The sequence below is a fragment of the Pan paniscus genome, chromosome 15 (genome assembly GCF_029289425.2).
Source record: "Pan paniscus chromosome 15, NHGRI_mPanPan1-v2.0_pri, whole genome shotgun sequence".
NCBI lineage: Eukaryota > Metazoa > Chordata > Mammalia > Primates > Hominidae > Pan > Pan paniscus.
The window spans coordinates 69,678,920-69,704,046 of NC_073264.2; the positions used below are offsets into that span (position 1 = coordinate 69,678,920).

A 25,127-nucleotide genomic window follows, 5' to 3' on the forward strand; every position below is an offset into this window, starting at 1 on the left:
ACTTATGGCCACAGCGTTCATCAGCTTCCCACGACCAGCACCCATAGCCTTAACCCCGGGGTGGGTGGAAACTCTGCTCTCTCCTCACAGGGCTCCCCACCACCACAAGGGCACCTTCCCAAGAGCCCAGGAGAGGGCTGGCTTTCAGGCCTGGTGTGGTGTTGATAATCAGGTCGGGTTGAGCTGAAATGGAAAACCTTGAGAGTGAGGTGGATGGTGGGCTCCAGGCTGGCATCTCCCACTGAAAGAGCCGGGTCGCAGAGACACACTCAACAAGTGCCAGTGGTCTGGCTGGCTGAGGGGACCTCAGAGCGCCAGTGTTTGGGACCGGGGCTGGGAAGGCCCTGCCATCCACCCTAGTGACATCCTTCATGTGGCCACCAGGTTCCCACTGGGTGAACACAGCCTCTCCCCTCACTGGGCCAGATTCCAGCCTCCGGCCATAGGTGAAAGACAATTTCCGATTATTGTTTTCAAACATTCTACATCCAGCGCATAAAAACACAATAGTGACAGGAAAAATACACACACACACATACACACACACACACCCCACATGCACACAACACAAAGGTTTAAGCGCTCACTATAAGAAGGTCAGGGGGCCCTTTTCTCATTCCAGTCCTTGATGTGGATCCAAGGGAAGCAGTGCCTTTGAAGTCAGCAGCAACCGCAGCAGGCTCAGCTGTGAGGGTGTGGACAGGGAGGCAGACAGGATGTGCTGCCTTATCAGGGCCCAATCTAAGGCCCTCCTGTAAGGACCAAGCTTCCTCCAGCAAAAGGTGACTTAGAGGTGTTTGTTCAATAATGCGAGGAGACTCATTACAACCCTGGGGCACTTGGGATCTGGCTCCCTCAGAGCCAAGCCTTTCTGTTTGGAGTTTTGCACAGCCCTTTAAGAGGAGACTTCAGAGTGAGACTCTGTCTCAAAAAAAAAGAAGTTCTTTCTTACATTGAGGTGGGATCTGCCACTCCATGACTTTGATTCATTGACCCAGTTTTGCAATAATTCTCAAGAGCTGGGCAGAAGTATAGCCAGATTTCAATACCAGGGAGAGCAGGCAGAGAAAGAGAGCTAATCTCCTTTACCCCGTCCTTGCTGCTGTCTCTGTCTCATGGTTGATTATTAATATATTGATTACATTTTGAACAGACACTTGCTTTCACCCTAATGTATTTTCATGAAATACTTAACATCTTCATGTCAATATTATCTTATAAAACACTGCTGAAAAGGTGCATGTTGGAGAATGGTGTCTCACTCCATCCAGTTCTCCCAGTGCAACTGGGAAGGGTATCTGGATCTTTTCCCTGGAGGTGTCTGGCCACTCTCGTCTCCCCCTGGCTCCAATGTGGCCACAAGCCACTCTTGCTGAAGGAAGTGTGTCTGCTTTTATACCTTGGGTATGTTGGGGTAGAAAGCTTTAGGACCATTCTTCTAGAATAAGGTAAACTTGCTCCCTCTTCTTGGTGCCAAGCCACCTCACTTCGCTGGGCCTTGTCACTCTTCACCCTCTCTCCTGATTTCTCCAGGTTAAGCAGCTCCAGGACTCATCTTTCTCTGTACCTGATGAGAAACTAACTTTACATGGCTTTTTACTAGAATGTTTGCTCTGTGAGGTCGGGGAGTGTGTCTGTTTTCTTTACTGCTCTGTCCTCAGAGTCTGCAAGTATTTGCTGAATGACTGCTGACTGGTTTCCCAGGTGTAGCTGACAAAACCCTATCTTCAGCTCTTACACTCTGTGAGGAAACTCTGGAGAATTAATAAGAAGGTGAACCTGGTCTATTTCCCATAGAATTGTCTGATTCATCCCCTTTGTTAGTAATTAGAAGAACAACGTCAAGGCCAAATTTCAAACAGCAAGTCAGCAGCAAATCCAGGCAAACCCCTCAAACTTGAGCACTGCTTGTCTTGTATGCCCTATTATGCCAGCTTCATTCAAATTGTGACCTTGATCCAACTGAGGAAGCTCGTACTCAGGAAGCACTATAGGATCTCATTACCACTGCCAGATTGACCACTGTCTTCTACAGCTCTGTTCATGGACAGTCCAGGGCTCACAGCATACACCTACCAAGCTGGGAGAAACTCCCTGGTGCCTCAGTGACTGGGGGCATGCTTGGATTGCTTTTCTCTCTGAAGTCTCATCAAATCCCACTTTCATGATGTCACTTCTCAGCCCTAGAAGCTACAAGACTTCCTTGTGTTCTCCAACACCAAATCCCAATTTCTCTGCTTGGCTTTCAAGATTCTTCATTATCTGGCCCCAACTTGCCTATCAAACCTTCTTTCTTATTACTCTTCAATGCATTCTCCCTTCTACCAGCAATGGCCAGGCCATGGGTTTATTGCTTTCCCTGTGTATTTTGCTTACTTCTTTTTCAATATGCTTGTTTTGTTAATATCCCAAATAGGCTCATACCTTCTTTTTTAAAAATTCAACTTTACTGGCCGGCACGGTGGCTCACGCCTATAATCCCAGCACTTTGGAAGGCCGAGGCGGGTGGATCACGAGGTCAGGAGTTCCAGACCAGCCTGGCTGAGATGATGAAACCCTGTCTCTACTAAAAATACAAAAAATTAGCTGGGCGCAGTGGCAGGCGCCTGTAATCCCAGCTACTCGGGAGGCTGAGGCAGGAGAATCGCTTGAACTTGGACAGCAGAGGTTGCAGTGAGCCAAGATCGCGCCACCGCACTCCAGCCTGGGTGACAGAGTAAGACTCCATCTCAGAAAGAAAAAAAAAATTCAACTTTATTTTTTAGAGTGGTTTTAGGTTCATAGCAAAATACAGCAGAAAGCACAGAGAGTTCTCATATACCCCTGTCCCCCAACATGTACAGCCTTTTCCTCTCTCAACATCCCACACCAGAGTGGTACATTTGTTACAACTGATGAACCTACACTGACATCATTGTCATCCAAAGTCCATGGTTTACATTAGGGTTTACACTTGGTATTGTATATTCTATGGGTTTGTTACCACATGTTTATATGGTAACACCATGTATCCACCACTACAGTATCATACAGAGTAGTTTTTCACTGCCCTAAAAATCCTCTGTGCTCTGTGTATACCTACTTTTTATCATCTGTTTTCTACCCCAGTCATCACGGACAATGCAAGTTCTACCTTCCTCACGAAGTCTTTCCCAGTGACTGTAATCTGCATAGATCTCCCTCTTCCCAGGATCCTTGCTGTACCCACAAGAAGAACACCCTTGGCTGTGCCATTATTGTCTCCTCCTTTCATATTAGCCCCATCTCTGTAAGTAGATTTTAAGCTCCTGGTACTTGGATTCTACCATAGTGCCTGGCCTGTGGCAGGAGTTCCATATGCAGGGCTGACATATTGCATAGTTCCAGGGGTCCCGTTCACATGATATGAATGGGGCCCCTGGAGTTACACAAGTTATAGCCCTGTCCATAAGTCCTTGGTGATTGAATAAAACTCATTCCAGGACCTGAAAAAGAAACAATTATTGTGATCATGATTCAGTTCAAATCTTCAGGTGATTATTGAACAGCTACTATGTACTAACCACCAATGATACAAAAAATGAATAAAATGGCTGTTCTTACCCTCTGAGAAACTATAGTCTTGCGACACAGAAAGGTAAGCAAACAGATCACCATAATACAATGTGAAAAGTGCTAAGATAGAAACATGGGTAAAGGAGATGGCACTTGATGTGTAGCCTGAAGGATTCATAGGAATTTGCCAGGTAGGTGAGTGGGTGGAGAATATTCCAGCAAAAAGGGACATCATTGGCAAAGTGAAAGTACATGGTACATTCAGAGAGCTGCAAGTGGTACAGCTTATTTTCTGATGATAAAACCAGAAGCCCAGTGGTTAAATTGCCTGTGGTCCCCAAGCAAACCTGTACCAGACCATTGGCATGATAGGATTATGTGTATCACCTGCACTTACTGCTTCTGGAATCAAAAAGAAAGAATAGAGCCCTATCTTTCCTGGCCATCCCTTGCTCTTCCAAGGGCTGGGTGGAGTTAAGACACAGAACTTCCTTGTATTTTTTTTCATATACACTACCCTGTGTTGCTCTGTGCACAATAGGGTGTACCATTCAAGCAGTGGAACTGGATCCCTCTAGAACCCTCACTGGGCAACCTCAGGAACGGGCAGCCATTTTCAACAAGCTTTCCTTCAAAGCTTGCACTGTTTTTGGCCTACCTCATAAGTTCTTCTTCTTCCTCGTCCTCCCTTTCTTCTTCCTCTGCCCTCTCTTTGCCTTCTTTCTCATCTTTTTTGATATTTTGGATGCAAGAAGTCTGGTTAATTAGATAAAACCCAGTGTGGGCAAAAATAGAGTTGTTTCTTCCCCCTGCATGGCTTCCTCTCCCCAACCCAGTTGCTAAGTGGTCATTGGCCACCATATTGGAATTTAGATGTGGCTGGGCTTCCACAATGCATGGTCCAATCTCAGAGTGTGTTGAAGGGCTTTGGGGTCTGGTTGGATAAAACAGCTGAGGCCCAATGTTGTGGTTCTTGGCACCTCTCATTTCCCCTTTCTGTATTTCCCTTCGGCATCATCGGCAGGATTTTGTTTAAGGCTTCTGGAGCTTGTCTTTGTTTCACCCGGGAAAGTCCCTGCAGGGAGAGCTAAGATCTCCCCAGAGGAATGGGCCAGAGCCCTGACCTCTGTCACCCGAATTGTTTAGGAGAAGCAGCCCCCATAGGGGTTAGGAGGGTGATCAATTGGCAACTTAAGGAGTAAAGGCCTCTCTCTCCCTCTTCTGCCTCTGCTTATTGTGCTCAGAAGGGCAACAGGGTCAGCAGCAGCAAACTGAGGGGCCAACTCACCACGCCTTGAAAGAGGCTCGTTTTGTGTTTCAGTAATGAGCACTCTTTCTCCCCTTGGATGCACTCAAATTTCACAAGTTACAGGGAACCTGTCAACTGCTGTTTTCATTGTATGGGGCTCACAGGGAACTTGGATATAGGGCAAGCTTGTTTCAAAGAAAGCAGGGGAAAGAAAAGTCCTGAATAGCTGCAATGTGCTGTCATATGCAGATCACAGCCCCAGTTGCTATGGGACACCTCTGCCCGCAGAGAGGGCAAGATGCCGAACGTCCCTTATTGATGTGATTGCCTCCTTGGAGATGGGAATGCCCCTCTAAAAGGGCCAGGCTAGGAGCCGACAGCACCACGGGCTCTCGGGTTTGCCATGGAACCGGGCCTGAAGCAGCCTGCATCCCAGCAGCCTCTGCCTTCCCACTGGCTGTTCAGTAGGGAGCCCCCCAACCCAGGGGCTGAGGGAACAGGCCAAGCTAACCCTGGAAAAGTGAGGAGAGGCAGGTGGGAAGGGTCCCTTTTTGCGGGGCACAAGCCTTTGCTCATAGAAGGGCTACTGGAGGGCATGGTTGTGAACCAGACCTGATGTTAAAGACAGGTTTCACCTTCTTTGTTTGTCTTGCCCTCTGAGAACACTTGGCAATAACATTCCTTTCCTGACAGGCTCATTTTGTAGCTGACGGACATTGTTTTCTTTCCCCTGTTTACCTAATGTGGCCCAGAGTAACAGAACAGGCTGTGCCAGCGAGAGAGGAGAGTGAGCCTCCCCAGTGGCTCCTGGGTCCCCATACCCAGGTCCCTCTGCCCTGAGCTCCTTGCCTTGCATCTGTTTGCCCCACCTGTGGGAACAGGGAGTACCCAGAGGGCTGTCCTGCCTGGAATCAAGCACTGGCAGGACCTGGGTCGGGGGAGCCTGCGATTAGGAGAGGGCCCAGAATTATGACTCTCTCCCTGGGGTCATTTGACTGCAAGGTTAGAAGGCCTGAGATCAAACAAGGCTATGAGAAACCAGCCTTGTCACTTTGCATAGGATAGACCAGTGGGAGCCAAGATTGGAGGCATCTGAAGGTCACTGTAGGACCTTAAAAATACCAGGGGAGGGTACTGTGAGAAACAGATTCCCATCAACTGTTTACTAAACACTCTATGCTATTTAAAGGGACAAAAGCATGGCCAGGTCCTATCATCAGGGAGTCTAAATCTGGGGTCTGCAGCTGAGCCAGGAGGGGGGGTCCAGTGCCCTTGGCAGCCTGCTATAACTTTCTGACCCTCTGTGTCCAGCCCCCATCCCCATTTTTACCTCCAGCCAAGCTTCTCCCTGTGGGGGTTAACAGGGTAAATACTGAAGTCCAGGCCTTTCCCTCAAAGAAGCTGCAAATCTAGTAAGAGAATAATATGTGCATATATGAAACTATAATTTAAGACACTGTGATCAATAACCTAAAGGGAAAGGCTCTGAGGACATCCAGGGGTCTTGGGCTCAAAGGCTGGAGCGCCACACACACACACACACACACACACACATGCACACACACACACACACACATGCACACACACACACATCAAATCACATATTAGCTCGTGTCTTCATGAGCTTTCCAGTTTGCAAACCGCTCACACATACAGCATTTCCTTTAAACTTCACATCAGCCAGTGAAGGGGCTTTGTAAGCCTGAAATGTAAGATCTAACAACCCTCCCAGAATGATAGAATTGGCAGAGGGGGGAGGCAGAGACTGTCAAGCAATGGCAAGTTTTCTGATTGGCTGGAACACAGGGCAGGTGACCCCGTGAGCTAAGGTGAAACAACCAGGCTGAAGGCCTTGCATGCTGCAGTGCTGGGTACAACCATGTCAGTTCAAACCAGATTCAATTTGGTTGGTTAATGTGCCCATTTCCCATTGCTGCCATACAAACTTAGTAGCTTCAACAGTACAAATCAATTACCTGTATAATCCTGGAGGTCAGAAGTCCAAAATGGATCTTACTGAGCTAAAATCAGTGTCATCAGGGCAGTGTTCCCTTCTGGAGGCTGCAGGAAAGAAAGTGTTGTCTTGTTTTTTCCAGCTTCTAGAGGCCGCCCACATTCCTTGACTCATGGCCCCCTTTCTCTGTCTTCAGAGCCAGCAACATCACAGCTCTCTGACCAATCATTCTTCCATTGCCACTTCTCCCTCTGACTTGGATTCCTCTTCTGCCTCCCTCTTCTTCTTTTAGGACCCTTGTGATTACGTTGGGCCAGGACAATGTGCCTGTTTTAAGGTTAGCTAACTAACAGCCTTAATTCCCTTTTTCCTGTCAGGGAACATGTTTATAGGCTTCAGGAAATAGGCCGTGGACACCTTTGAGGGGCCGTTATTCTCCCTACCACATATAGTTAGTTGGTTGATTGTTAGTTGTTCAGTTATTGGTTGTTTGGTGTTGGGTGGCTGTTTTTTGTTTGTTTGTTTGTTTTTTGAGAATCTCCATGGCTCAGGTCCTTACCTGAGAGCCAGATAATCACGTTTGTTAAAAGAAGAGAAAAAATGAGAGTGAGCAGCCGCTAAGGGGAAGAAGGAGCTACAAGAGGCGGCACAGAAAGTGGACATCGATTTTATTTCGTTGTCCATCATTTTCAATCTATAAAGCACAATCCCCAAAACTACAGCACATGCCATTCTGGGGAAATTTGTTAGCTCACGGACCCCCACAGACCCCAGTGTGTGGCTGTTTCATACTTCATGCAAACAGGCCCTTGGACTCTGTCTCATGTCCTCTGGCTTAGAAGCAGGGATGTTTGTAATCTACAAACAAAAGGTCGTCTGGCCAACCTTTTGAGATGTAATCTCGAATCCAGATATACTAGTGGGTTCTGCTAAGTGTCTATTGGTCCCCTAGTGTCTCTCAAACCCACAGTGGGCTTCAGTCTCTCCCAGGCATCAGCCCTAACCCTGTGGCATGGGCCCTGCCCAGCTGCCTCCCAGACGTCACACCTTGCAGGCTGGACTGTGTCAGCAGCTGCCTTGCTTTCCTTGCTGGAAACCTAAACCTGCTTTTTAAGGAGCCCCTCAAAACTCTTGAAATAAGATGTGGGCATTGCTCACTTGCCCTGAGCTGCCCCTTGCAGCTGGGGGGCTGCTTGGTTTGCTCTCTTGGCAAAGCCCCTTGTTTTTACTCTGCTGGGGCCCAACTCCTTCCTTCTTTGTTTCCTTGCCTGGGGCTTCTGATTCCAGTAAGCCACCCCAATAACTCCTGGGGTGCCCCCACGGCTCACCTGCCAAAGCCACTCCCACCTGATCCCAGACTATCCACTCATCCCTGGCCTGTGGCTTGTCCCGACCTCCCAGTGGGTCCTGGCTTCTATCACTGACCTTCTAGGTGGTGACTTCAATCTTGATATGCTCTGCCCCTGCTGACCTTGACTTCCCATCTCCAAACTGCCAGTGTCATATCAATAGCATCACAGCATAATGGCTAATGCTTCTGAGCTCTTACTACACCTCAGGTACTGTACATGTTTTCGCTCATTTAATCCTCATCACAACCCTAGACAGAACCCTATGAAGAATGGGTAGTAGCCCATCTTACGCGTGAGGAGACAAAAGCACAGAGAGATGAAACAGCCTACCCATGGTGCAACAGGTCATATGTGATGGAGTCGGGGAATCAAACCCAGGCCAGGGAGTGTCATCATCCCTCACATCTGGATTTCTGCTACAGTCACCTCATACTACTCTATCTTATTTCCAGTCAACTCCCAGCAGCCAGGGTGAACTGTAAGTACAATGGATCATGTCCTCCACTGCTCAGAGCCTTCCAGCAGTTCTCACCTCACTCAGAGCCTTCCAGCAGCTCTCACCTCACTCATAAAAGCCAGAGGCTCATGTGGCCCACAGGCCCACGTGGTCGAGCCCTGCTCCTTCTCTACCCCACCTCCTGCTGTGCCCCCTCGCACTCTCCTCCACTCGGCTACACTGGACTCCTTACTGTTTCTCAGAGAAACCAAGCACACCCCTGCCTCGGTGTCCCTGTACTTGCTATTCCTTCCACCTGGATTGCTCCCTGCCTCCTCACTGCCCATACTTGGCCCATTCCTTTCTTAAGGAGAGCTTTGCTGATGTTCTACATTTAAGAAACTTAAGACCTACCTTTGCCGACATCCCTACCCAAAGTCTTCCTATCCCCCTTACCTGGCTTTATTTTTCTCCATATATTTGTCACCAAATAACACATGAGAGCTACCTGTGTTGTTTATTATCTGTCTCTCCCACGGGGAATAAAGCTTCAGGAGGGCAGCACCCTTGACCACTGCTACGTATCCAGCACTGTGTAGGGCGCCTAGCAGGTCTTTGTTAAATGAGTGGATGAAGTCTCAGGACTCCCCTCAGGAGCCTAAGGTTCTGGGAGGCTCCAGACCACCATCCAACCTATATCTGTTCCTGGGCCACCAAGGGGGCAGGCCTTCCATTCAGCCCGCAGATGAAGACTTTAGCTTCACTTTGGTGCTCAGTTCCCTCTACAGAGCCCGGCAAACAAGAGCATGCAGCACATGAGTATGGGCTGAGCTTGAGCTTTTGTTCTCATTGACTGCTGTGTGTGTGGGGGTGTGGGTGTGGGTGTCAGTGTGTGTATGTGTGTGTGTGTGTGTGTGTGCTCACTCACATGTTGAAGGAACTCCATTGCTCTCCTCTCCACCCCCACCCCTACTCCAGCAAGCTGAGGGTGAGAAATAGCTACTTTTTGTTTGTTTGTTTGTTTGTTTTTGTTTTGTTTGAGACAGGGTCTCACTCTGTCACCCAGGCTGGAGTGCAGTGGCACAACCTTGGCTCGCTGCAGCTTCAAACTCCCAGCCTGAAGCAATACTGCCGCCTCAGCCTCCTCAGTAGCTGGAACTACTACTGGCTTTTATTGGCTGCACGCACCAGCATCTCACTGTGTTGCCCAGGCTGGTCTCGAACTCCTGGGCTCGAGCGATCCTCCCGCCTTGGCCTCCCAAAGTGCTAGGATTACAGGTGTGAGCCACTGCGCCCGGCCACAGCTACTTCCTTCACTATCAGCACCACAGAACACATAGGTCTTAATTCTCAGCCCTTAAAACCCAGTCCAGCCCACCAGACATTATTTACAAATAATCCAACTGAGACATCTTTGTGGATCTCTACCAAAAAGATAGCTTTGTCCTCCCACCCATTGCTTTAGCAGCCTGTATAGGGGCACCCAGAGGGCCAGCCCACCACACCTGGGGCCTCCACTTTGAATCCACCAGGCCTACTCTAATGGGACAGGGACCTTGGGCCAGCGAAGCAGAAATGTATTACTGCAACAGCCCCGTGGGTCTGGGCATGTGTCCCCATCACCCTTCTCCAACAGAAAATAGTTTATTTTTATTTTTTCATGGCTGGCAGCAAGGCAGCACCTGTGGCAACCTCGTTAGTCAATTCCAAGAGCTCCTCAGAGAAGGGGGAAAGCCTGCCAATTTAGCAAGGATTTTTGGTCTCCAGTAGCTATGGAGGGTGGGGGGGATTGGGGAAATAAGCCCAGGAGCAAGAGAGGTTGGGGATGAGCAGTCTTCTCATCCAAATCCACTCTGAGGTTAGAGAAGAGGAAAGCACGCCATTGACTGGTTTTCTGATTGCCTTCATACATCCAAGTATGTTCTCCACAATGACTTTTTCTCTAGTGGGAAGCCATGGAGATGGACTTAGATAATACCAAGTACCATTTCCTGCATGCCTTTTGCAGGCCAGGCATTGTGCCAAGCCCTTCAGATGGTGCTCCTCAGTGGGAGCTTCTCAGCCAGGGTTTTCTGTCAAAGATACTGACTCGACAATCCTAGAGGATATGGAGTTTATTTATTCCCAACTGGAAAGTGAGGGACTCGAGTCTCTGAGGGGTTAGGTGACTTTCCCAAGTTCTCATAGCTTCTAAATGGTAGGGCCAGAAATCAAATGCTGTCTGATGCCAAGGCTTACATGACAAGCTCCCTCCCTGCTCCCTGCTCCCCCTGCCCCTCATTTCTCTGGCAGTCACCAGATTTTATTTTCCCCAGGATGAGAATCTGTAAGGGTTTGGGGTCTGGCTGATTTGGACTGAAATGGGCTCTGTGGCCACTTCCCTGGGTCTTAGGCCCCATTTGAAAAATTGAAATGGACCGTTGAATCCCAGAGCCTTGCGGCATGGTAGATTGTAAAATAATTCCATCTCCTCCCCTCTCCCTCCCCAACACCACACACCCATGGTGAATGGGGATTCTCCCAATGAGGAAGGCTCAGCAACTCCCAGGGCCCCTGACCTGTTCATTCTAGAAGCTTCAGGAGCAGCAGTCCCTGCACCCAGGCTCATGCCCCAGTTGGCAGCCAAGTTCATCCTCTGGACACCAACATAGCTTCAAAAGAGTCAGTGTCAGAAAGCCTCATACTTACCTTACCGTTTAGGGTAGTTTTTATTTTGAAATACATATAGAAAGATATATTAATCAGGGTCCCAGCAAGAAACAGAGTTCTTTTCAAAAGGATTTGACTAAGAAGAATGTAGTGAAGGCACAACTTATAGATGGACGGGCAGGGTTCAGGGCAGCAACAGGAATGTTGAGGCACCCAGGAACTAGCAATAGCGGGAAGATGATACCAGCCCTTAGCCAAAGGAGCAAAGAAAGGAAATAGTGTGACTGGGGCCTGGTGAGTCTTGGCAGCATAGAGGTGGCCACCTGGTGGGAGCAGTGGTCCCAAGGACCACAGTCCCTGCCATAGCCAAGCACCAGAGCAAAGAGGGAGCAGGGGAAGAGACACCCTCCTGACCTCCAGCCTCCTGCCTGTACCTCACATTTGCCGGACACAAAAGGAAGCTAGAGGCAAAGGAAGCTGGTGATTCAGCTCCTAGCACTCAGCCCCAGGGGTCACAGAGCAGGGCACCAAAGGGAAGAGAATGAACATGAAGGGAGAAGGCAAATGGAGAAAAATAAGCACAGGGGACACCTTCCTCCTTTTCGTGATTAGGATTGTTACCATTGCAGACCTGCCTGCCACCCCCAACCCAGAGGACCTTGAGGCTTTGGGGAATGAGAAGTAAAGCCCCCACTAGAAGGTTGAGGATGCATAAAGCTTAAAACCCTTGTTCTAGGGAAAGTGTCTTTGCAGCCTTTCCATGGCACTTAGTGAGGAATGAGTCTTGTTTCCAGTTGGAGATGCTAAAGCATCCAGGCATGCCAGCCCTGGGGAATGCAGGGAAACAGTCTTAGGGATGGACCCAGGCCTTGGTACTTTAGAGCTTCTAGGGTATGAGTCATCTTTGCCTCTTAACAATCAGATCAGTGGTACCCTTCTGACCTCTGTCATTTGGCTGCACTGGAGGCAAGAAATGGTTTGGACTCACGCAGGGGCATGATGTTAGTAAGGAAGGGGTCAGAGGTGAACCTAGCTTGGGTGCTCCACCTCTTGACTCAGAGTCTGTGCTCTTTGATGAACTTTCTGTTACCTTGGGATCTTCTACAGCAGGTCCTGGTGTGCAAGTATTTCAAGATCAAGATAAAATATTTCATTGTGTTTTATTTAGGAAAAAAATGGTAGATAAAAGCGGAACCAACAGGGGCATTCCGTTTGTGGTTTGCTGAGATTCCCTGGAAAGCAAGCTTGGGAGGCCAGGGTCTGTCAGAACACAAGACCAATGTCTTCTCCAAAACTTGGATGAACAGAAGGTGCTTACAAGCTGACAGGGAGTTATGGGGAAGGAAGCAGAATTTCCAGTTTGGTTCCAAGTCTTTTCTGGTCTTGACCTTTAGCCTAAAAACAGAGCGCCCAGTTGTTCTCCATTATTACTGTAACTCAAAAGGAGACACATGGGTCCGGGAGAGAGTTGGGAGGCAATACTAGGTTTGCACGTTCTGAGTTCATGGAAACCCAAGGAACTGCCCCTCCCTAGGATAACTAGAGCCAAGCCACTGGACCCTTCTCATCCTGTGGCCTTGTCTACAATTTTAATCATTTTGAAGATGAAGGTTTTGAAGATGAAGGCCCAGCCTCAAAAAGGAATAACCAAGAACAACCCTCTCTCCCTCCTTTAGTTTAGATGCTTCCACAGTCAAATGTAAAATTATTCATGTGCTTTTACTCATTATTCATCTGATTTTATGTAAAAAGAAAAAAAATGGAATCCTAGGCTGGTCACTGCATGGTGTTCTCAATCACAAGCCATGAGCCAGGGTTCAACATGCACCCTTCACTTCAGACCTTCCTCACAACTGAGCCTGGATCCCACTCTGGACCTCGTGATCCACCCACCACGGCCTCCCAGCGCACCCAGCCCCTGCTTTATTTTTCTATATAGCACTTATTGTTACCAGATACATTTGTGTTTATCACCTCTCTCATCACACACGCACACACAGTTAAAGGCAGGGACTTGGTCTATTTTCTCAAAGTTGTATCCCCGGCACTTAGAATCCTGCCTGCCGTGGTGTACGTGCTCAATAAGTACTTATTAAATGAATGAATGGAGTCAGACATGTCCTCAAGGGTAGGTTCAAATCAGGGAGAATGGTGGGTGTCCTTACTGCTTTATAGGATTTCAAGCTGGCCCCAGACTTGAGTCATTTCCATCAGGCAAATTCCTGAAATACTTACTGGTCTTCCTGATTCTGTGGTATGTGCTTGTCAACAGCACATTGTCGAACACGTTGCTGCCTATGCAACACTATGTGGCAATGGCTGTTGAAACTCGTTGCTAACAGAAGTGAAAGCAAAGAAAAGCAAAGATAAAGAACGTAATGGCTGGGCGCGGTGACTCATGCCTGTAATCTCAGCACTTTGGGAGGCTGAGGTGGGCAGATCACTTGAGGTCAGGAGTTCGAGACCAACCTGGCTAACATGGTGAAACCCCTTTTCTATTGGCTGGGCGTGGTGGCATGCACCTGTAATCCCAGCTACTCGGGAGGCTGAGGCAAGAGAATCGCTTGAACCCGGGAGGTGGAGGTTGCAGTGAACGGAGATTGCACCATTGTACTCCAGCTTGGGCAACAAGAGGGAAACTCCATCTCAAAAAAACAAAAACAAAAAAAGGAGAAAGAAAGTAATTTCCCCGCCATGGATGATATGACATGGCAGCTTTCATGGAGCTTTCAGAATCTGCCGGCCCACCTCACACATGACTTCCTATGCAATTAGTGTAAAGCAAAGAGACAACAGACAACACTTCACACCTGAGCCCCAGGTCCTGAATGTCTTTGGATAACCTCTCTCCTTGAAGGATATATTGACTCACAGGCAAAGGGCCCTTATAATGATATAAAGGAGACCAAGTTGGAAGGAATAGATCACAGGAAGGTGAAGCCCAAAATCCAGAAGGGAATTTCAGGGAAAGTGGTCTGGACTCAGGTACCCTGCCCAGATCCATGTGCCTTCCAACACGTGGCAGACAGAGAGGTGACAAGACAAAGGAGGAAAGCATGCTCAAGGGATAGCTAATGGGTGTGTCATTCGACCTTCCCAAGACCTAGCTCTCTGGAAGTATCAAGGGTTCAGGGGGCTGGGTCATAGGCTTGCTTTCCCTCTAGCTCACTGTGTGGACCTGGATAAGTTGCTTGGCCTTACCCATCCACCCTTAGTAGCCTCTTCTCTGGCCCCTTCCATGGTTCTGTGCAGAGTAAAGAGGTAGGACACACAGTAGGGCCCAGAAGGGTCTCCTGGCAGTCACTGATGCCAGATTCAGCTCTCTTGACTCTCCATGTTGGTGACGACACCACCAATTTTCCTTTGCACACATGGCCTCACCTTGAAAATTCAAGGGTCTACAGTCAAGTCACTTCTGCTTCTAGGGGCCTCCCAGAAGCACCTAGTATTCTGTTTCAAGTCCTTTGTCCAGCTGCTTTCAAATCACCAAACTCCTCTCTCCCTCCCCTCCATTACTACCCATGGAGATCCAGAGGAGGGACTTCTTAACTTCTCAGACAGTGAATTGAGGGAGCTCAGAGATTTCTTTTATTCCTGGAGCACAGAATGTAACATAGGTGCACCAGATCAAAGGCATAGCAGCAGCCTGAGCTTCTCTTTGACCAAGTCCTGGGAGGCAGGCTGGGTGTTTGTGTTTGAGGATAGAGTGCCAGATGTTGCAAATAAACATAGAAAACACTCATTTAAATTTAAATTTCAGATGAACAATGAATACTCTTTTTAGTATACGTGTGTTTTATACAATATTTGAGCCATATGTATACCGAAAAATGATTCCTTGCTTGTGTGAAATCCAGATTGTGTTGGGTGGTCTATATTTTACCTGGCAGCCCATTTGCATGTTTCCTAAACACACCGGCAGCTCCCAAATCAGCCTGGAGAGAGCTGAGCCTGGTGCGTGGGGCATACCTTACAACCCCAGTTTCTGTTCCCCACCCATGTTCTTTCCAAGGAGGCTGGCTGCCCCACTGTCAGAGTGTCCAGGAAAGAAAATAGAAGAGAGAAAATGGTCATGGGGTTCACGGGCATTGTGCCCCCACCGTCGGCTGCAGCAGAGACTCAGTGTGGCAGATGCCTCCACGTCTCCAGCCCAGGCCCAGTCAAGCAAGGGCCCTAAGATCTGCCCGGAAGGAGAAGGTGTGGGAGGGGGCGGTGCCCGCAAGTGGAGGTGGGGGACAGGAAAGGGAAGGGCCCGCAATGCCAGCATGGAGCTTCGAAGGGGACTTTGAAAGGTGCTGCCTATGAAGCACTGCTTTCCTCCAGAGCAGCCATCCTACCTGCCTGCCCTGAGACCCCCGCTGGCTACCATTATCCCAGGACAAAACAGGGCCCGGGCTCCCGGGTCCCCCTCATTTCCTCTTTCAGTGTATTTTCTCTCCTCCATGTTCTGGAAGTTTCTCTCAGTGTAAGCCTTGTCAGGGAGGCCTGCCACTCTGCCCCACCTCTTCGCCTCCAGCTTGCCCTGCGGCCAGCTGTGGTTTGGCCTGATCTCAGAGCTTAGCACACAGCAGGTCTCCCAGGGTTGGAGGTCCGTCCTACCTTTGAGTAGCTGTGTGACCTTGGAGGAGGCCTGTCCTACCTTTGAGTAGCTGTGTGACCTTGGACTACTTAGTGCTCGGCACCTCTGCTTCCTCACCTGCAAATGGGCACTCTGGGCAAGATGAAGTGAGTCACTGAGTGGGAAGTGTTTGGGACAGTGACCCGCGTGGAAGAGACATTGTTATACACGTGGGCTTTATTCCACCCCTGCTGCTCCACTCAGCTGTTCCTCAGTCACCTCCACTGATTTTGTTCTTAGCTGTAGCCCTTCTTGAACCCCTGCCGTCCTAGGTGCACACGCCTGCCCCACACCTCCCACTGTCCCCTCCCTGGGTGCCCATGACTCTCTTCTTCCCTTTCAGTTATTTTCCTCTCTCAGACCCGTCCAACCAGCCCCATTTCCCCAAGGTTCTGTTCTAACCTCTCTTTAATCCTTTTTCCCTTGGAGATCTCAAGGAACAGATGGGAGCCTCAGCACAGTATAGCCTTGTATGTGCACAGGCCATTTCCACACGGGGCGGGGACGTGGCAGCTGTGCTTTGGCGGTCATCTCTGGAGAAGGGCGGCTGGGGCTCAGGAGGCTGAGGGAGCTCCTGCTTTTCACTTTCTTCCCTCCTGTGAGATTCAGTTTTTTCATAAGCATTAATTACTTTTATTAATATAGTAGAATTGCAGCTGTAATGTAGGATTTTTTTTTAGGAGAAGGGATAGATTACCTTTGACCAGGCTCTCAGGGTTTCTTTATTAAGTAATCTGCCTTTAAGATGGGATAGGGGGAGGGCATTCAAAGTAAAGACGGTCCCCTAGTTGTGATTTTTCAACTTTATGATGGTGCAAAAGTGATAGGCAGTCAGTAGAAAGTGGCACCACATTCTCCCATGATGCTGGGCGGTGGTGTGAGCCATGTCTCCCGGTCAGCCAGCTGGTTGGGAGGGTAAAGGGCCAATGCCGTACAGTGTGCTGTGCTGCTAGGTGATGTTGCCCAGCTCTGGGCTGTGGAAGCGTTCTGAGTACACTGAAGGTGGGCTAGGCTCAGCTGTGATGCTCAGGAGGTTAGGTGGATCCAGTGCATTTTCACTGGTATTTCCAGCTCACCCTGCATTTATCTGGATGTAATCTCATCGTAAGTCAAGGAGCATCTGTACAACAAGCAGTCTGAGGGAAGGCACAGAGGAGAGGCTTTGGCACCTGGAAAGAAATGTCGGGCCTCATACTGCCCAAAGTAATTTGTAGATTCAATGCTATCCCCATCCAGCTACCATTGACTTTCTTCACAAAATTAGAAAAAAACTACTTTAAATTTCATATGGAACCAAAAAAGAGCCTGTGTAGCCAAGACAATCCTAAGCAAAAAGAACAAACCTGGAGGCATCACGCTACCTGACTTCAAACTATACTACAAGCTTACGGTAACCAAAACAGCATGGTACTAGTACCAAAACAGATACATAGACAAATGGAACAGAACAGAGGCCTCAGAAATAACACTACACATCTACAACCATCTGATCTTTGACAAACCTGACAAAAGCAGGCAATGGGGAAAGGATTCCCTATTTAATAAATGGTGTTGGGAAAACTGGCTAGCCATATGCAGAAAACTGAAATTGGACCCCTTCCTTACACCTTATACAAAAATTAACTCAAGATGGATTAAAGACTTAAATGTAACATCTAAAACCATAAAAACCCTAGAAGAAAACCTAGGCAATACCATTCAGGACATAAGCATGGGCAAAGACTTCATGACTAAAACACCAAAAGCAATGGCAACGAAAGTCAAAATTGACAAATGGGATCTAATTAAGCTAAAGAGCTTCTGCACAGCAAAAGAAACTATCATAAGAGTGAACAGGCAACCTACAGAATGGGAGAACATTTTTACAATCTATCCATCTGACAAAGGGCTAATATCCAGAATCTACAAAAAACTTAAACTAATTTACAAGAAAAAAATAACCCCATCAAAAAGTGGTCAAAGGATATGAACAGACACTTCTCAAAAGAAGACATTTATGCGGTCAACAAACATATGGAAAAAAGCTCATCATCACTGATCACTAGAGAAATGCAAATCAAAACCACAATGAGATACCATCTCATGCCAGTAAGAATGGTGATCATTAAAAAGTCAGGAAACAACAGATGCTGTAGAGGATGGGAGAAATAGGAATGCTTTTACACTGTTGATGGGAGTATAATTAGTTCAACCATTGTGGAAGACAGTGTGGCAATTCCTCAAGGATCTAGAACCAGAAATACCATTTGACCCAGCAATCCCATTACTGGGTATATACCCAAAGGATTATAAATCATTCTGCTATAAAGACACATGCACACGTATGTTTATTGCGGCACTGTTCACAATAGCAAAGACTTGGAATCAACCCAAACGCCCATCAATGATAGACTGGATAAAGAAAATGTAGCACATATACACCATGGAATACTATGCAGCCATAAAAAAGGATGAGTTCATGTCCTTTGCAGGGACATGGATGAAGCTGGAAACCATTATTCTCAGCAAAGTGACACAAGAAGAGAAAACCAAACACCACATGTTCTCACTCATAAGCGGGAGTTGAACAATAACACATGGACACAGGGAGGGGAACGTCACACACCAGGGCCTGTAAGGGGCTAGGGGGCTAGGGGAGGGATAGCATTAGGAGAAAAACCTAATGTAGATAACAGGTTGATGGGTGCAGCAAACAACCATGGCATGTGTATACCAGTGTAACAAATCTGCACGTTCTGCACATGTATTCCAGAACTTAAAGCATAATAAAAAATAAAAAAAATTTAAAAAAGAAATGTCCTGCCTCAGCTGGTGGTGGCAGGTGCTGTGGCTCACTAAGGCCTCAGGTCCATTGGCTTTACCTGACAGGTTTGTCTACAGCGCCTGCAGACCTGCCAGGAGGGGGTGACACTCTTTGGAGACAGGGTGATCCCCTAATAGTGATGTAAGTGGGAGGAGAAGCTGTAAAATGAGTTTAGGAAATAGAGACTCCCCCACATACTTTTGGGGGTCCAGGTAAGGGTACAATGTAGACCAGCTTTCATATGTCCAAATATTTGAAAGTTACAAATCAAGCTAACAAACTATTACATAGAATATGTTCTCTCCTCTTGCCTTGACAAACGCACCTTCCTGATATGGTGAAGGCCAACCTTGAATTTAGAACCCGTGGACCCCTCAGAGTTCCACACTGGAATGTGGTGGCCTTGGGGGAGCTCGCCTGGGCTGGTTTCAGACCCTGGCTCCATTTAGCACTAGGAAGGGCCTTGAGCACACATGTGTGGGCACTCAGTTCACATGTGCAAGCTCCGCAGTGCCCTCAAGCCACCCCTGGTCACCACCCGAGGCCTATGGGTGTGCACACCGGTAATGTGGTCCACCCACAACTTGGCCTTGGGCTTAGGCTCAGGGAATTGACCAGGGAACTCCAGGATCAGAATGCACAAGGCACTGTCCAACGTCCAGCAGCAGGGCATACGTGGGTCCTGGGGGCCATATTCCTTTAACCTGTGGACACTTCACCCGTGGCTGGAGGTGAGCCAGAGCAGACTCCCTAATGTGTGGGCCACAGCACCGGCCACTCCAGTCACCAGATGAGGACCTGGCGGGGGTGAGCTTAGCCAATGAAAACCGGAGGAAGGAGCTTTAAAGGTTTCCTAGAAGAGTCCTCCAGATGCCCAGGCGCCCCCCCCACCCCCCATGCTGGGGCTGGATTTCTGCCCAACACCTCGTGCCTCAGGGTCATTCAGGTGTCACCGTCTCATGCTCCTGACACAGTGAAGAGCTTGTTTTCCTCCTCACACTCCCTGACTCTAATCCCCACCAGCCTGTGCCACTTGGCTGGCCTCCTTGGCAGAAAGGTGACAAAAGGACACGTCTCTGGAGAGTCAGATCCCTCAGCTGCCGGAATCTAGGACCTCCTTGGGGCCACATAAGCCAATGGCTGAGGGTCCTGATCTTGTTACTGATCTGGTTTCCTTCGACCTCTTATAGCCAGGGTGTTGGTGGGAGTCACTCAAGCAAATTCATTAATCTTAAGGAAGCAGGAGCTATTACAATCGAGCAAGCCTCTTTGCTTCTCTCTAACGCTCATGCTCCCATAGCATTGCCCTCCTGCCCTGATCAGCCTTCCCTATAGAACCTTACCTCCCAGTGTTTCCTCACCTCCAGCCAGCTCACCTCTGCCACCGCGCTCCTTGCCTGCTCCCAACATCTGCTCATCTGCACCTACCCAGCTGTTCTTATTTCTATCCAAATCGCTTTCGTCCTTCAAGGTGACTTGAGATTTCACCTCCATAAAAGGTTCCCAACACTTCCGTCGATTCTTCTCCTGCTTTATCACCTGTATTGTTTACCACCTGGACCCAACATTTGGCCCATGAATTATGTTCATGTTAGTACTTTATAACATATGGCATTTTTATTCTTCCATGTTATGTAGAAATCATAGAACTAGAAGAGATGTTAAAGACTACCTAGTCCCATCCTCATTTTCTGAAGATGAGGAAACCGAGAGAGAGGAAGGTTGTTGTAACTTGCCAGGCAGAGCCCTCAGGGTTTGGCAGAGCTGGGCGTTACACTCAAATTACACTCAACACTCTTAGCCCAATCCAGGACTTGCCACAAGCTCTTGATGCCTCTCTACATAGAAGTCTGCTTCACCCATAGGATGCGGCGGTCAGGAAGGTCAGTCTCAGAATATACTCAACTGGGCAAATGGGGCCTTCCCATTTTCTGGCAGGACACAGCCCAGAGAGGTGCATTCCCACCTCTGTGTACTCTATTATTTAAGTTATTGGCATTTTAATAACCAGCAGGCAAAAAAGGCGGTGGTCACCTAGATTTTCTCAGACCAGCCTTGATTCCCTGCTGTCTCCCCATGGGGAATTTCAGGAACTCCCTTTTCTTCAGAGGGAATAAGCCCAATTCCTGCTTCACCATGGCAGGGAGGCCGGCTCCTTTTGCTGCCAATCCCCATTATCCCTCGCATTTCCATTGTGGAAGTGCAGAGAGGTTCTTAGCGAGTCTCCCCTCGGACTTTCCCAGGGGCTCCTGACGAGGAGCCCCAGGCGGGAGGCTGATGGGCTAAACAAGCAACCAAGGAATAGCCAAACAGGCTCCAAGTCAGAGCCTATCTTTAACAAAGATGGGATAAACTAGAAGGCAGAAGGGTAGAGAGGGGCTGGGGACAAGATGACCTGTGCCAGGTAAGGCCCCTAAATGCTAAGTAAATTCCCCAAGTCAAAATCAGCTGGAACAGGGCAGACCAAATATTTTTTTCCTCCCCACCCCCACCCCGGGTGTCCTGCTCACTGCAAGGAAGAAAAACAGAATAATGAGCCACGTTGGAGAGTGTCACTCCAGCAGCTCCGGAAAGACGTGGGCAGACGCCTGGCTGGGCGGCTGACTTTCTCTGTTTCTGGTAGAGATTTTATAAATATTCGGGGAGTTTGATCTGAGGCTGTTGGTGGGGAGGCAAGGAGAGCTGCAGAGGGGGGAGATAACTCAGCCCACGGGGGTTCTTGGACCTCTCTGAAGCCTGCTTTTCATTAGCGTCGCCAAGGCAACGGCTCATCTGCTGCAGATCTCATCAAGGCCCTGCAAAGCATCCACGGCAGGTTACGCTTTGCGTTTCATAGTGAATCGGCTGCAATCAGTCTTCCTGCAGCCCTCCCTTACCCCCATCACCTCCTAGCCTATGGAAGAGAAGATCATTAAAGGGGGATGAAAAACTGCAATGAGAACTCTCCGAGGCTGGCACGGAGAGGCAGAGCTGCGATAGTCCTGTTCCGAGGACAGTTGATTCGCCCTGAGGACTATTCAAAGCTGGGCAGTGATGAGCCTCAAGTAACCCGATGGACCTGTAGCAACTCCCCAGCTCAGTCTTCTTCCATGGTGCACACTCAGCCTTGATTCTTGTCTCCTCCCTGCCTGACCTAACCTTTCCCCTCCACACACCTTTATTTTTTACCAAGGCAAACATTTGCGGTGCGCCCAAGAACCTCACCGGCCCTTGTGCCGATCGGTTCCAGATGCCCATGGAAATGCAAGCTCATGTGTTTCTCTGGTTTTAACAAAGGTGTCCAATGAGTTCTAAGGGTGATGTCAGGGGAGGTGGGGGCAGACCAGGGAGTAAAGGGAGACCCATGTTGGCAAAGCAGTGTGAGAGCAGGTGAGTGGGCCCAAAGAGGAGGGCCAGGTGTCATGCTCAGCACAGCCAGGTAGGGAATGTGCACAGAACACGTTAATTCGGCTTCACAGACACTCCCATTCTCAGCATGTACCCCATGGAAATCCAGTCACCCCCTTTAAAAGTTGGCTCCTTCCATGGCCGGGCGCGGTGTTTCACCCCTGTAATCCCAGCACTTTGGGAGGCTGAGGTGGGTGGATCACCTGAGGTCAGGAGTTTGAGACCAGCCTGGCTAACATGGTGAAACCCCATCTCCACTAAAAATACAAAAATTAGCTGGGCGTGGTGGCGTGTGCCTGTAATCCCAGCTACTTGGGAGGCTGAGGCAGGAGAATCACTTGAACCTAGGAGGCAGAGGTTGCAGTGAGTTGAGATCACGCCATTGCACTCCAGCCAACAAGAGCAAAACTCTGTCTCAAAAAAAAAAAAAAAAATTGGCTCCTTCCAGCTTTGAGATCCTGAGGCCAGCAGCCAGGAATCCTGCTCTCTGCTATATGTCAGTGTTCCAGCACAGTGCCTGCACATAAGAGGCCCTCAGTAGTGTCTTCAAAGAAGGAACCCGTCTGTCCACACAAAAGAGGGGGAGAGTGGTCAGGGCACTGCAGAGGTTGGGGTTGGGTTTTCTGGTTGTCTTTCTAGCTTGTCTTTGTGCTGGAAAGCAAACCTGAGCCGCAGCCTCTCCCAGCCCCTCCTTTCTGTGGAATGCAGATCACCCCAGCTCTCCTGAAAGATTTGTACTCAGAGCCTTTGAGCAAGCCCTGGGAAAATGCAGAATCTCAGGCTGTAATTATGAGCTGGAGAAGATCCCTCCCCCAGCTATAAATGGAGCAGAACCAGGAACCCAAGACAGCTGGGCTCACACAAAGGCAGCCCCTTGCTTTCTTGCTTGCTCCTACTTTTCCCACTGAGCTTGGCCCTGGAGAAGCAAACCCCTAATTCCTCTGCTGGTCTGAGCAGGAAATTCCCGTCAGCTTGTGGGAGAGGCCATCTGAGAGAGATTTCAGCACATCCATCCCCCCCCCGAGATCCAGAACCATATCAAGTCCTACCCCAGTCCCGCAGAGCAGCTTCTTCCTCCATAGCTTCTGAGCTGCACCGAAGCAGGCCTCCGCCAGCCTTTGCTACCCAAGGCTGATGTTGGGTTTTTAACACTCAGCCAAGTCACAGGGAAGAGTAAGATTTACAATAATTGGGTACATAGCATAGCTGACTGGGCTGCACAGTGTGGCTTTTGGTCAGTTCTGGCATTCTGGTGGGAAAGCTGCACTGAAGAGGCAGAGAAATGCCAGCCCAGATGGCAGACATGGTGCATTTAAAAAGGCAGTGTGGTATATAGATCCTCGCTCCTATAAATGCGGGCCTGGAACCTGCAGCAGGAGCATCACCTGGGAGCTTGTTACAGATGCAGAATCTCAGGCCCTACTGAATCAGAGAATGGGTTTTAACAAGCTGGCCAGCGGACACAGGCACATTCGAGCTTGAGGCAGAGTGGAGCACAGGAAAGAACATATGGGTATGTTCATCCCAGCCTTGTGGATTCCTAATGCCAGCTTTGTCACTCAGTAGTATGTGACTTTAAGTTAAGCTCCCTCTCTGAGCTTCAGTTTCCTCCCCTTTACAGCAGAGATGATGTAACCTTTTATAAAGGGCTGATGTGAGGCTCGACCTGGTACCAGCAGGCTCCTACCCTAGTCAATGTTAGCAGCACAGAGATGATTGCTCAGGGAACATCAAAATCCTTTATTTCCCCAAGGCAACTACCTAGGAGATGCAGCTTCAGTCCGTCCTCTTGCTATTTCACTTTTTTATTTTCTGGGGAGACTTGTAGTCCCCTGACCATGAATTTCAGAGCCAACAGTGGTAAGCTTTTCATTCCAGCTACCCCCGTGTGAAATTAAGATCCAGAGTGCCCCCAGAGGGACCAAGCTTTCTCGTGTAGAATAGATCGCTATGGGTGAAGGAACTGAATGAATGCGGTCTGGCAGGGTCAGTTCTGGGGACAGGGGTGTTCCAGGAAGAGGAGATACAACATGTAACTTTCATAATGGATAAATGGCTCCTTGGCGGTTCCCCACAAGTGAGTAGTATCGAGTCTGGATTTCATTTCTTTCACCGTCTGTGAGTTTCCTTGAGAGAGAGTAGGATTCTCTTGTCATGGGGGTTGGAGTTTTAACCCACTTTTCTTTGTTTGGTGTTGGTGTGTTCTGTCACTACAGTCCCCTACTGCTTTCCCAAGCTAATGTAATGGAACACAGGGATGGACAAGCCACGAGGGTCTGCAGGGACCTCAATGTCTCCATAAATGCTGGGCTGATTTTGCAAAGCTGCTTTCCCAACGGGGCTTGGCTAAAGGTGCTTTTCAAATTAGTTTTGTAGAGGAAAGGAGGGCAGGTCAGCTCCCAGGTACCAGTTGGGTGACCTGGGGCGAGTCCCTTAACCTCTCTAAGCCTCAGTTTCCTCCTAGGATGATAATGCTAATACGAGAATCTCCTTGAAGACAGCCATGCATGTCTCCACCCATTCTGGGGATAACAGAATTACTGGCGGATTAAGTAACGTGATACTTACAAGGAACATGGTACAGAGAGTGGAATATGGTCAATAAATGGTAGCTGCCATTTTTGTAGTCATTAGAAGAGGCGAGCCTTGAACGACTAGCCTCTGTGGAAAATTACAAACAGGAGAGTGGCCTACATTTGCAAACAGTGAGCATAGCCACCCATTCCTGTTAGGGTCAGCAACTGACCCTCCCTTCCCCCGCCTTCACTTTTTTTTCTTTAGCTGCAGGAGTTGAGACATGTGGCTCACCAGGCTACCTCAGTGAGTTAAAGCTTTAAATAAATACACACTCAAAACGGCTATCACATCACTGCCCCCATGACTGCCACAAGCCCCTCCCGACCTGGGAACGTCTCTTCCTCCCTCTCCCTTTCTCTGCTGCTAGAGGCCAGGCCTTGGCTGAGCCCTGGAGAGGGTATCTCCTTTGCACGTATGCTGGTCCCAGGGGCCCTGCACAGGGCAGATGAGGGTAGTCCTGATCCTGTACAGACTCTCCTCTTCCTGGGTTTGTTAGAAGCCTGGCCAGGCCCCTAGTCTTATGACTTCAACAGATGTTTCTGCTTAAGGAGGCCTGGCATCTTTATGG

At 48.8% G+C, this 25,127-nt stretch overlaps 1 protein-coding gene and 1 long non-coding RNA gene across 5 annotated transcripts in view; one reads left to right on the plus strand and one right to left on the minus strand.

Annotated features, from left to right (window-relative positions):
- RAD51B (RAD51 paralog B) overlaps positions 1–25,127 on the plus strand; it is a 917,968-nt gene that overhangs the window by 751,948 nt on the left and 140,893 nt on the right. The gene's annotated exons all lie outside the window — the stretch shown is intronic.
- Positions 4,193–23,293, minus strand: LOC134728974 (uncharacterized). The gene is made up of 4 exons (XR_010109814.1): positions 23,032–23,293; positions 6,760–6,844; positions 6,114–6,192; positions 4,193–4,290 (listed from the first exon to the last, which is right to left on the minus strand). It is a non-coding gene; the product is annotated as an uncharacterized LOC134728974 (long non-coding RNA).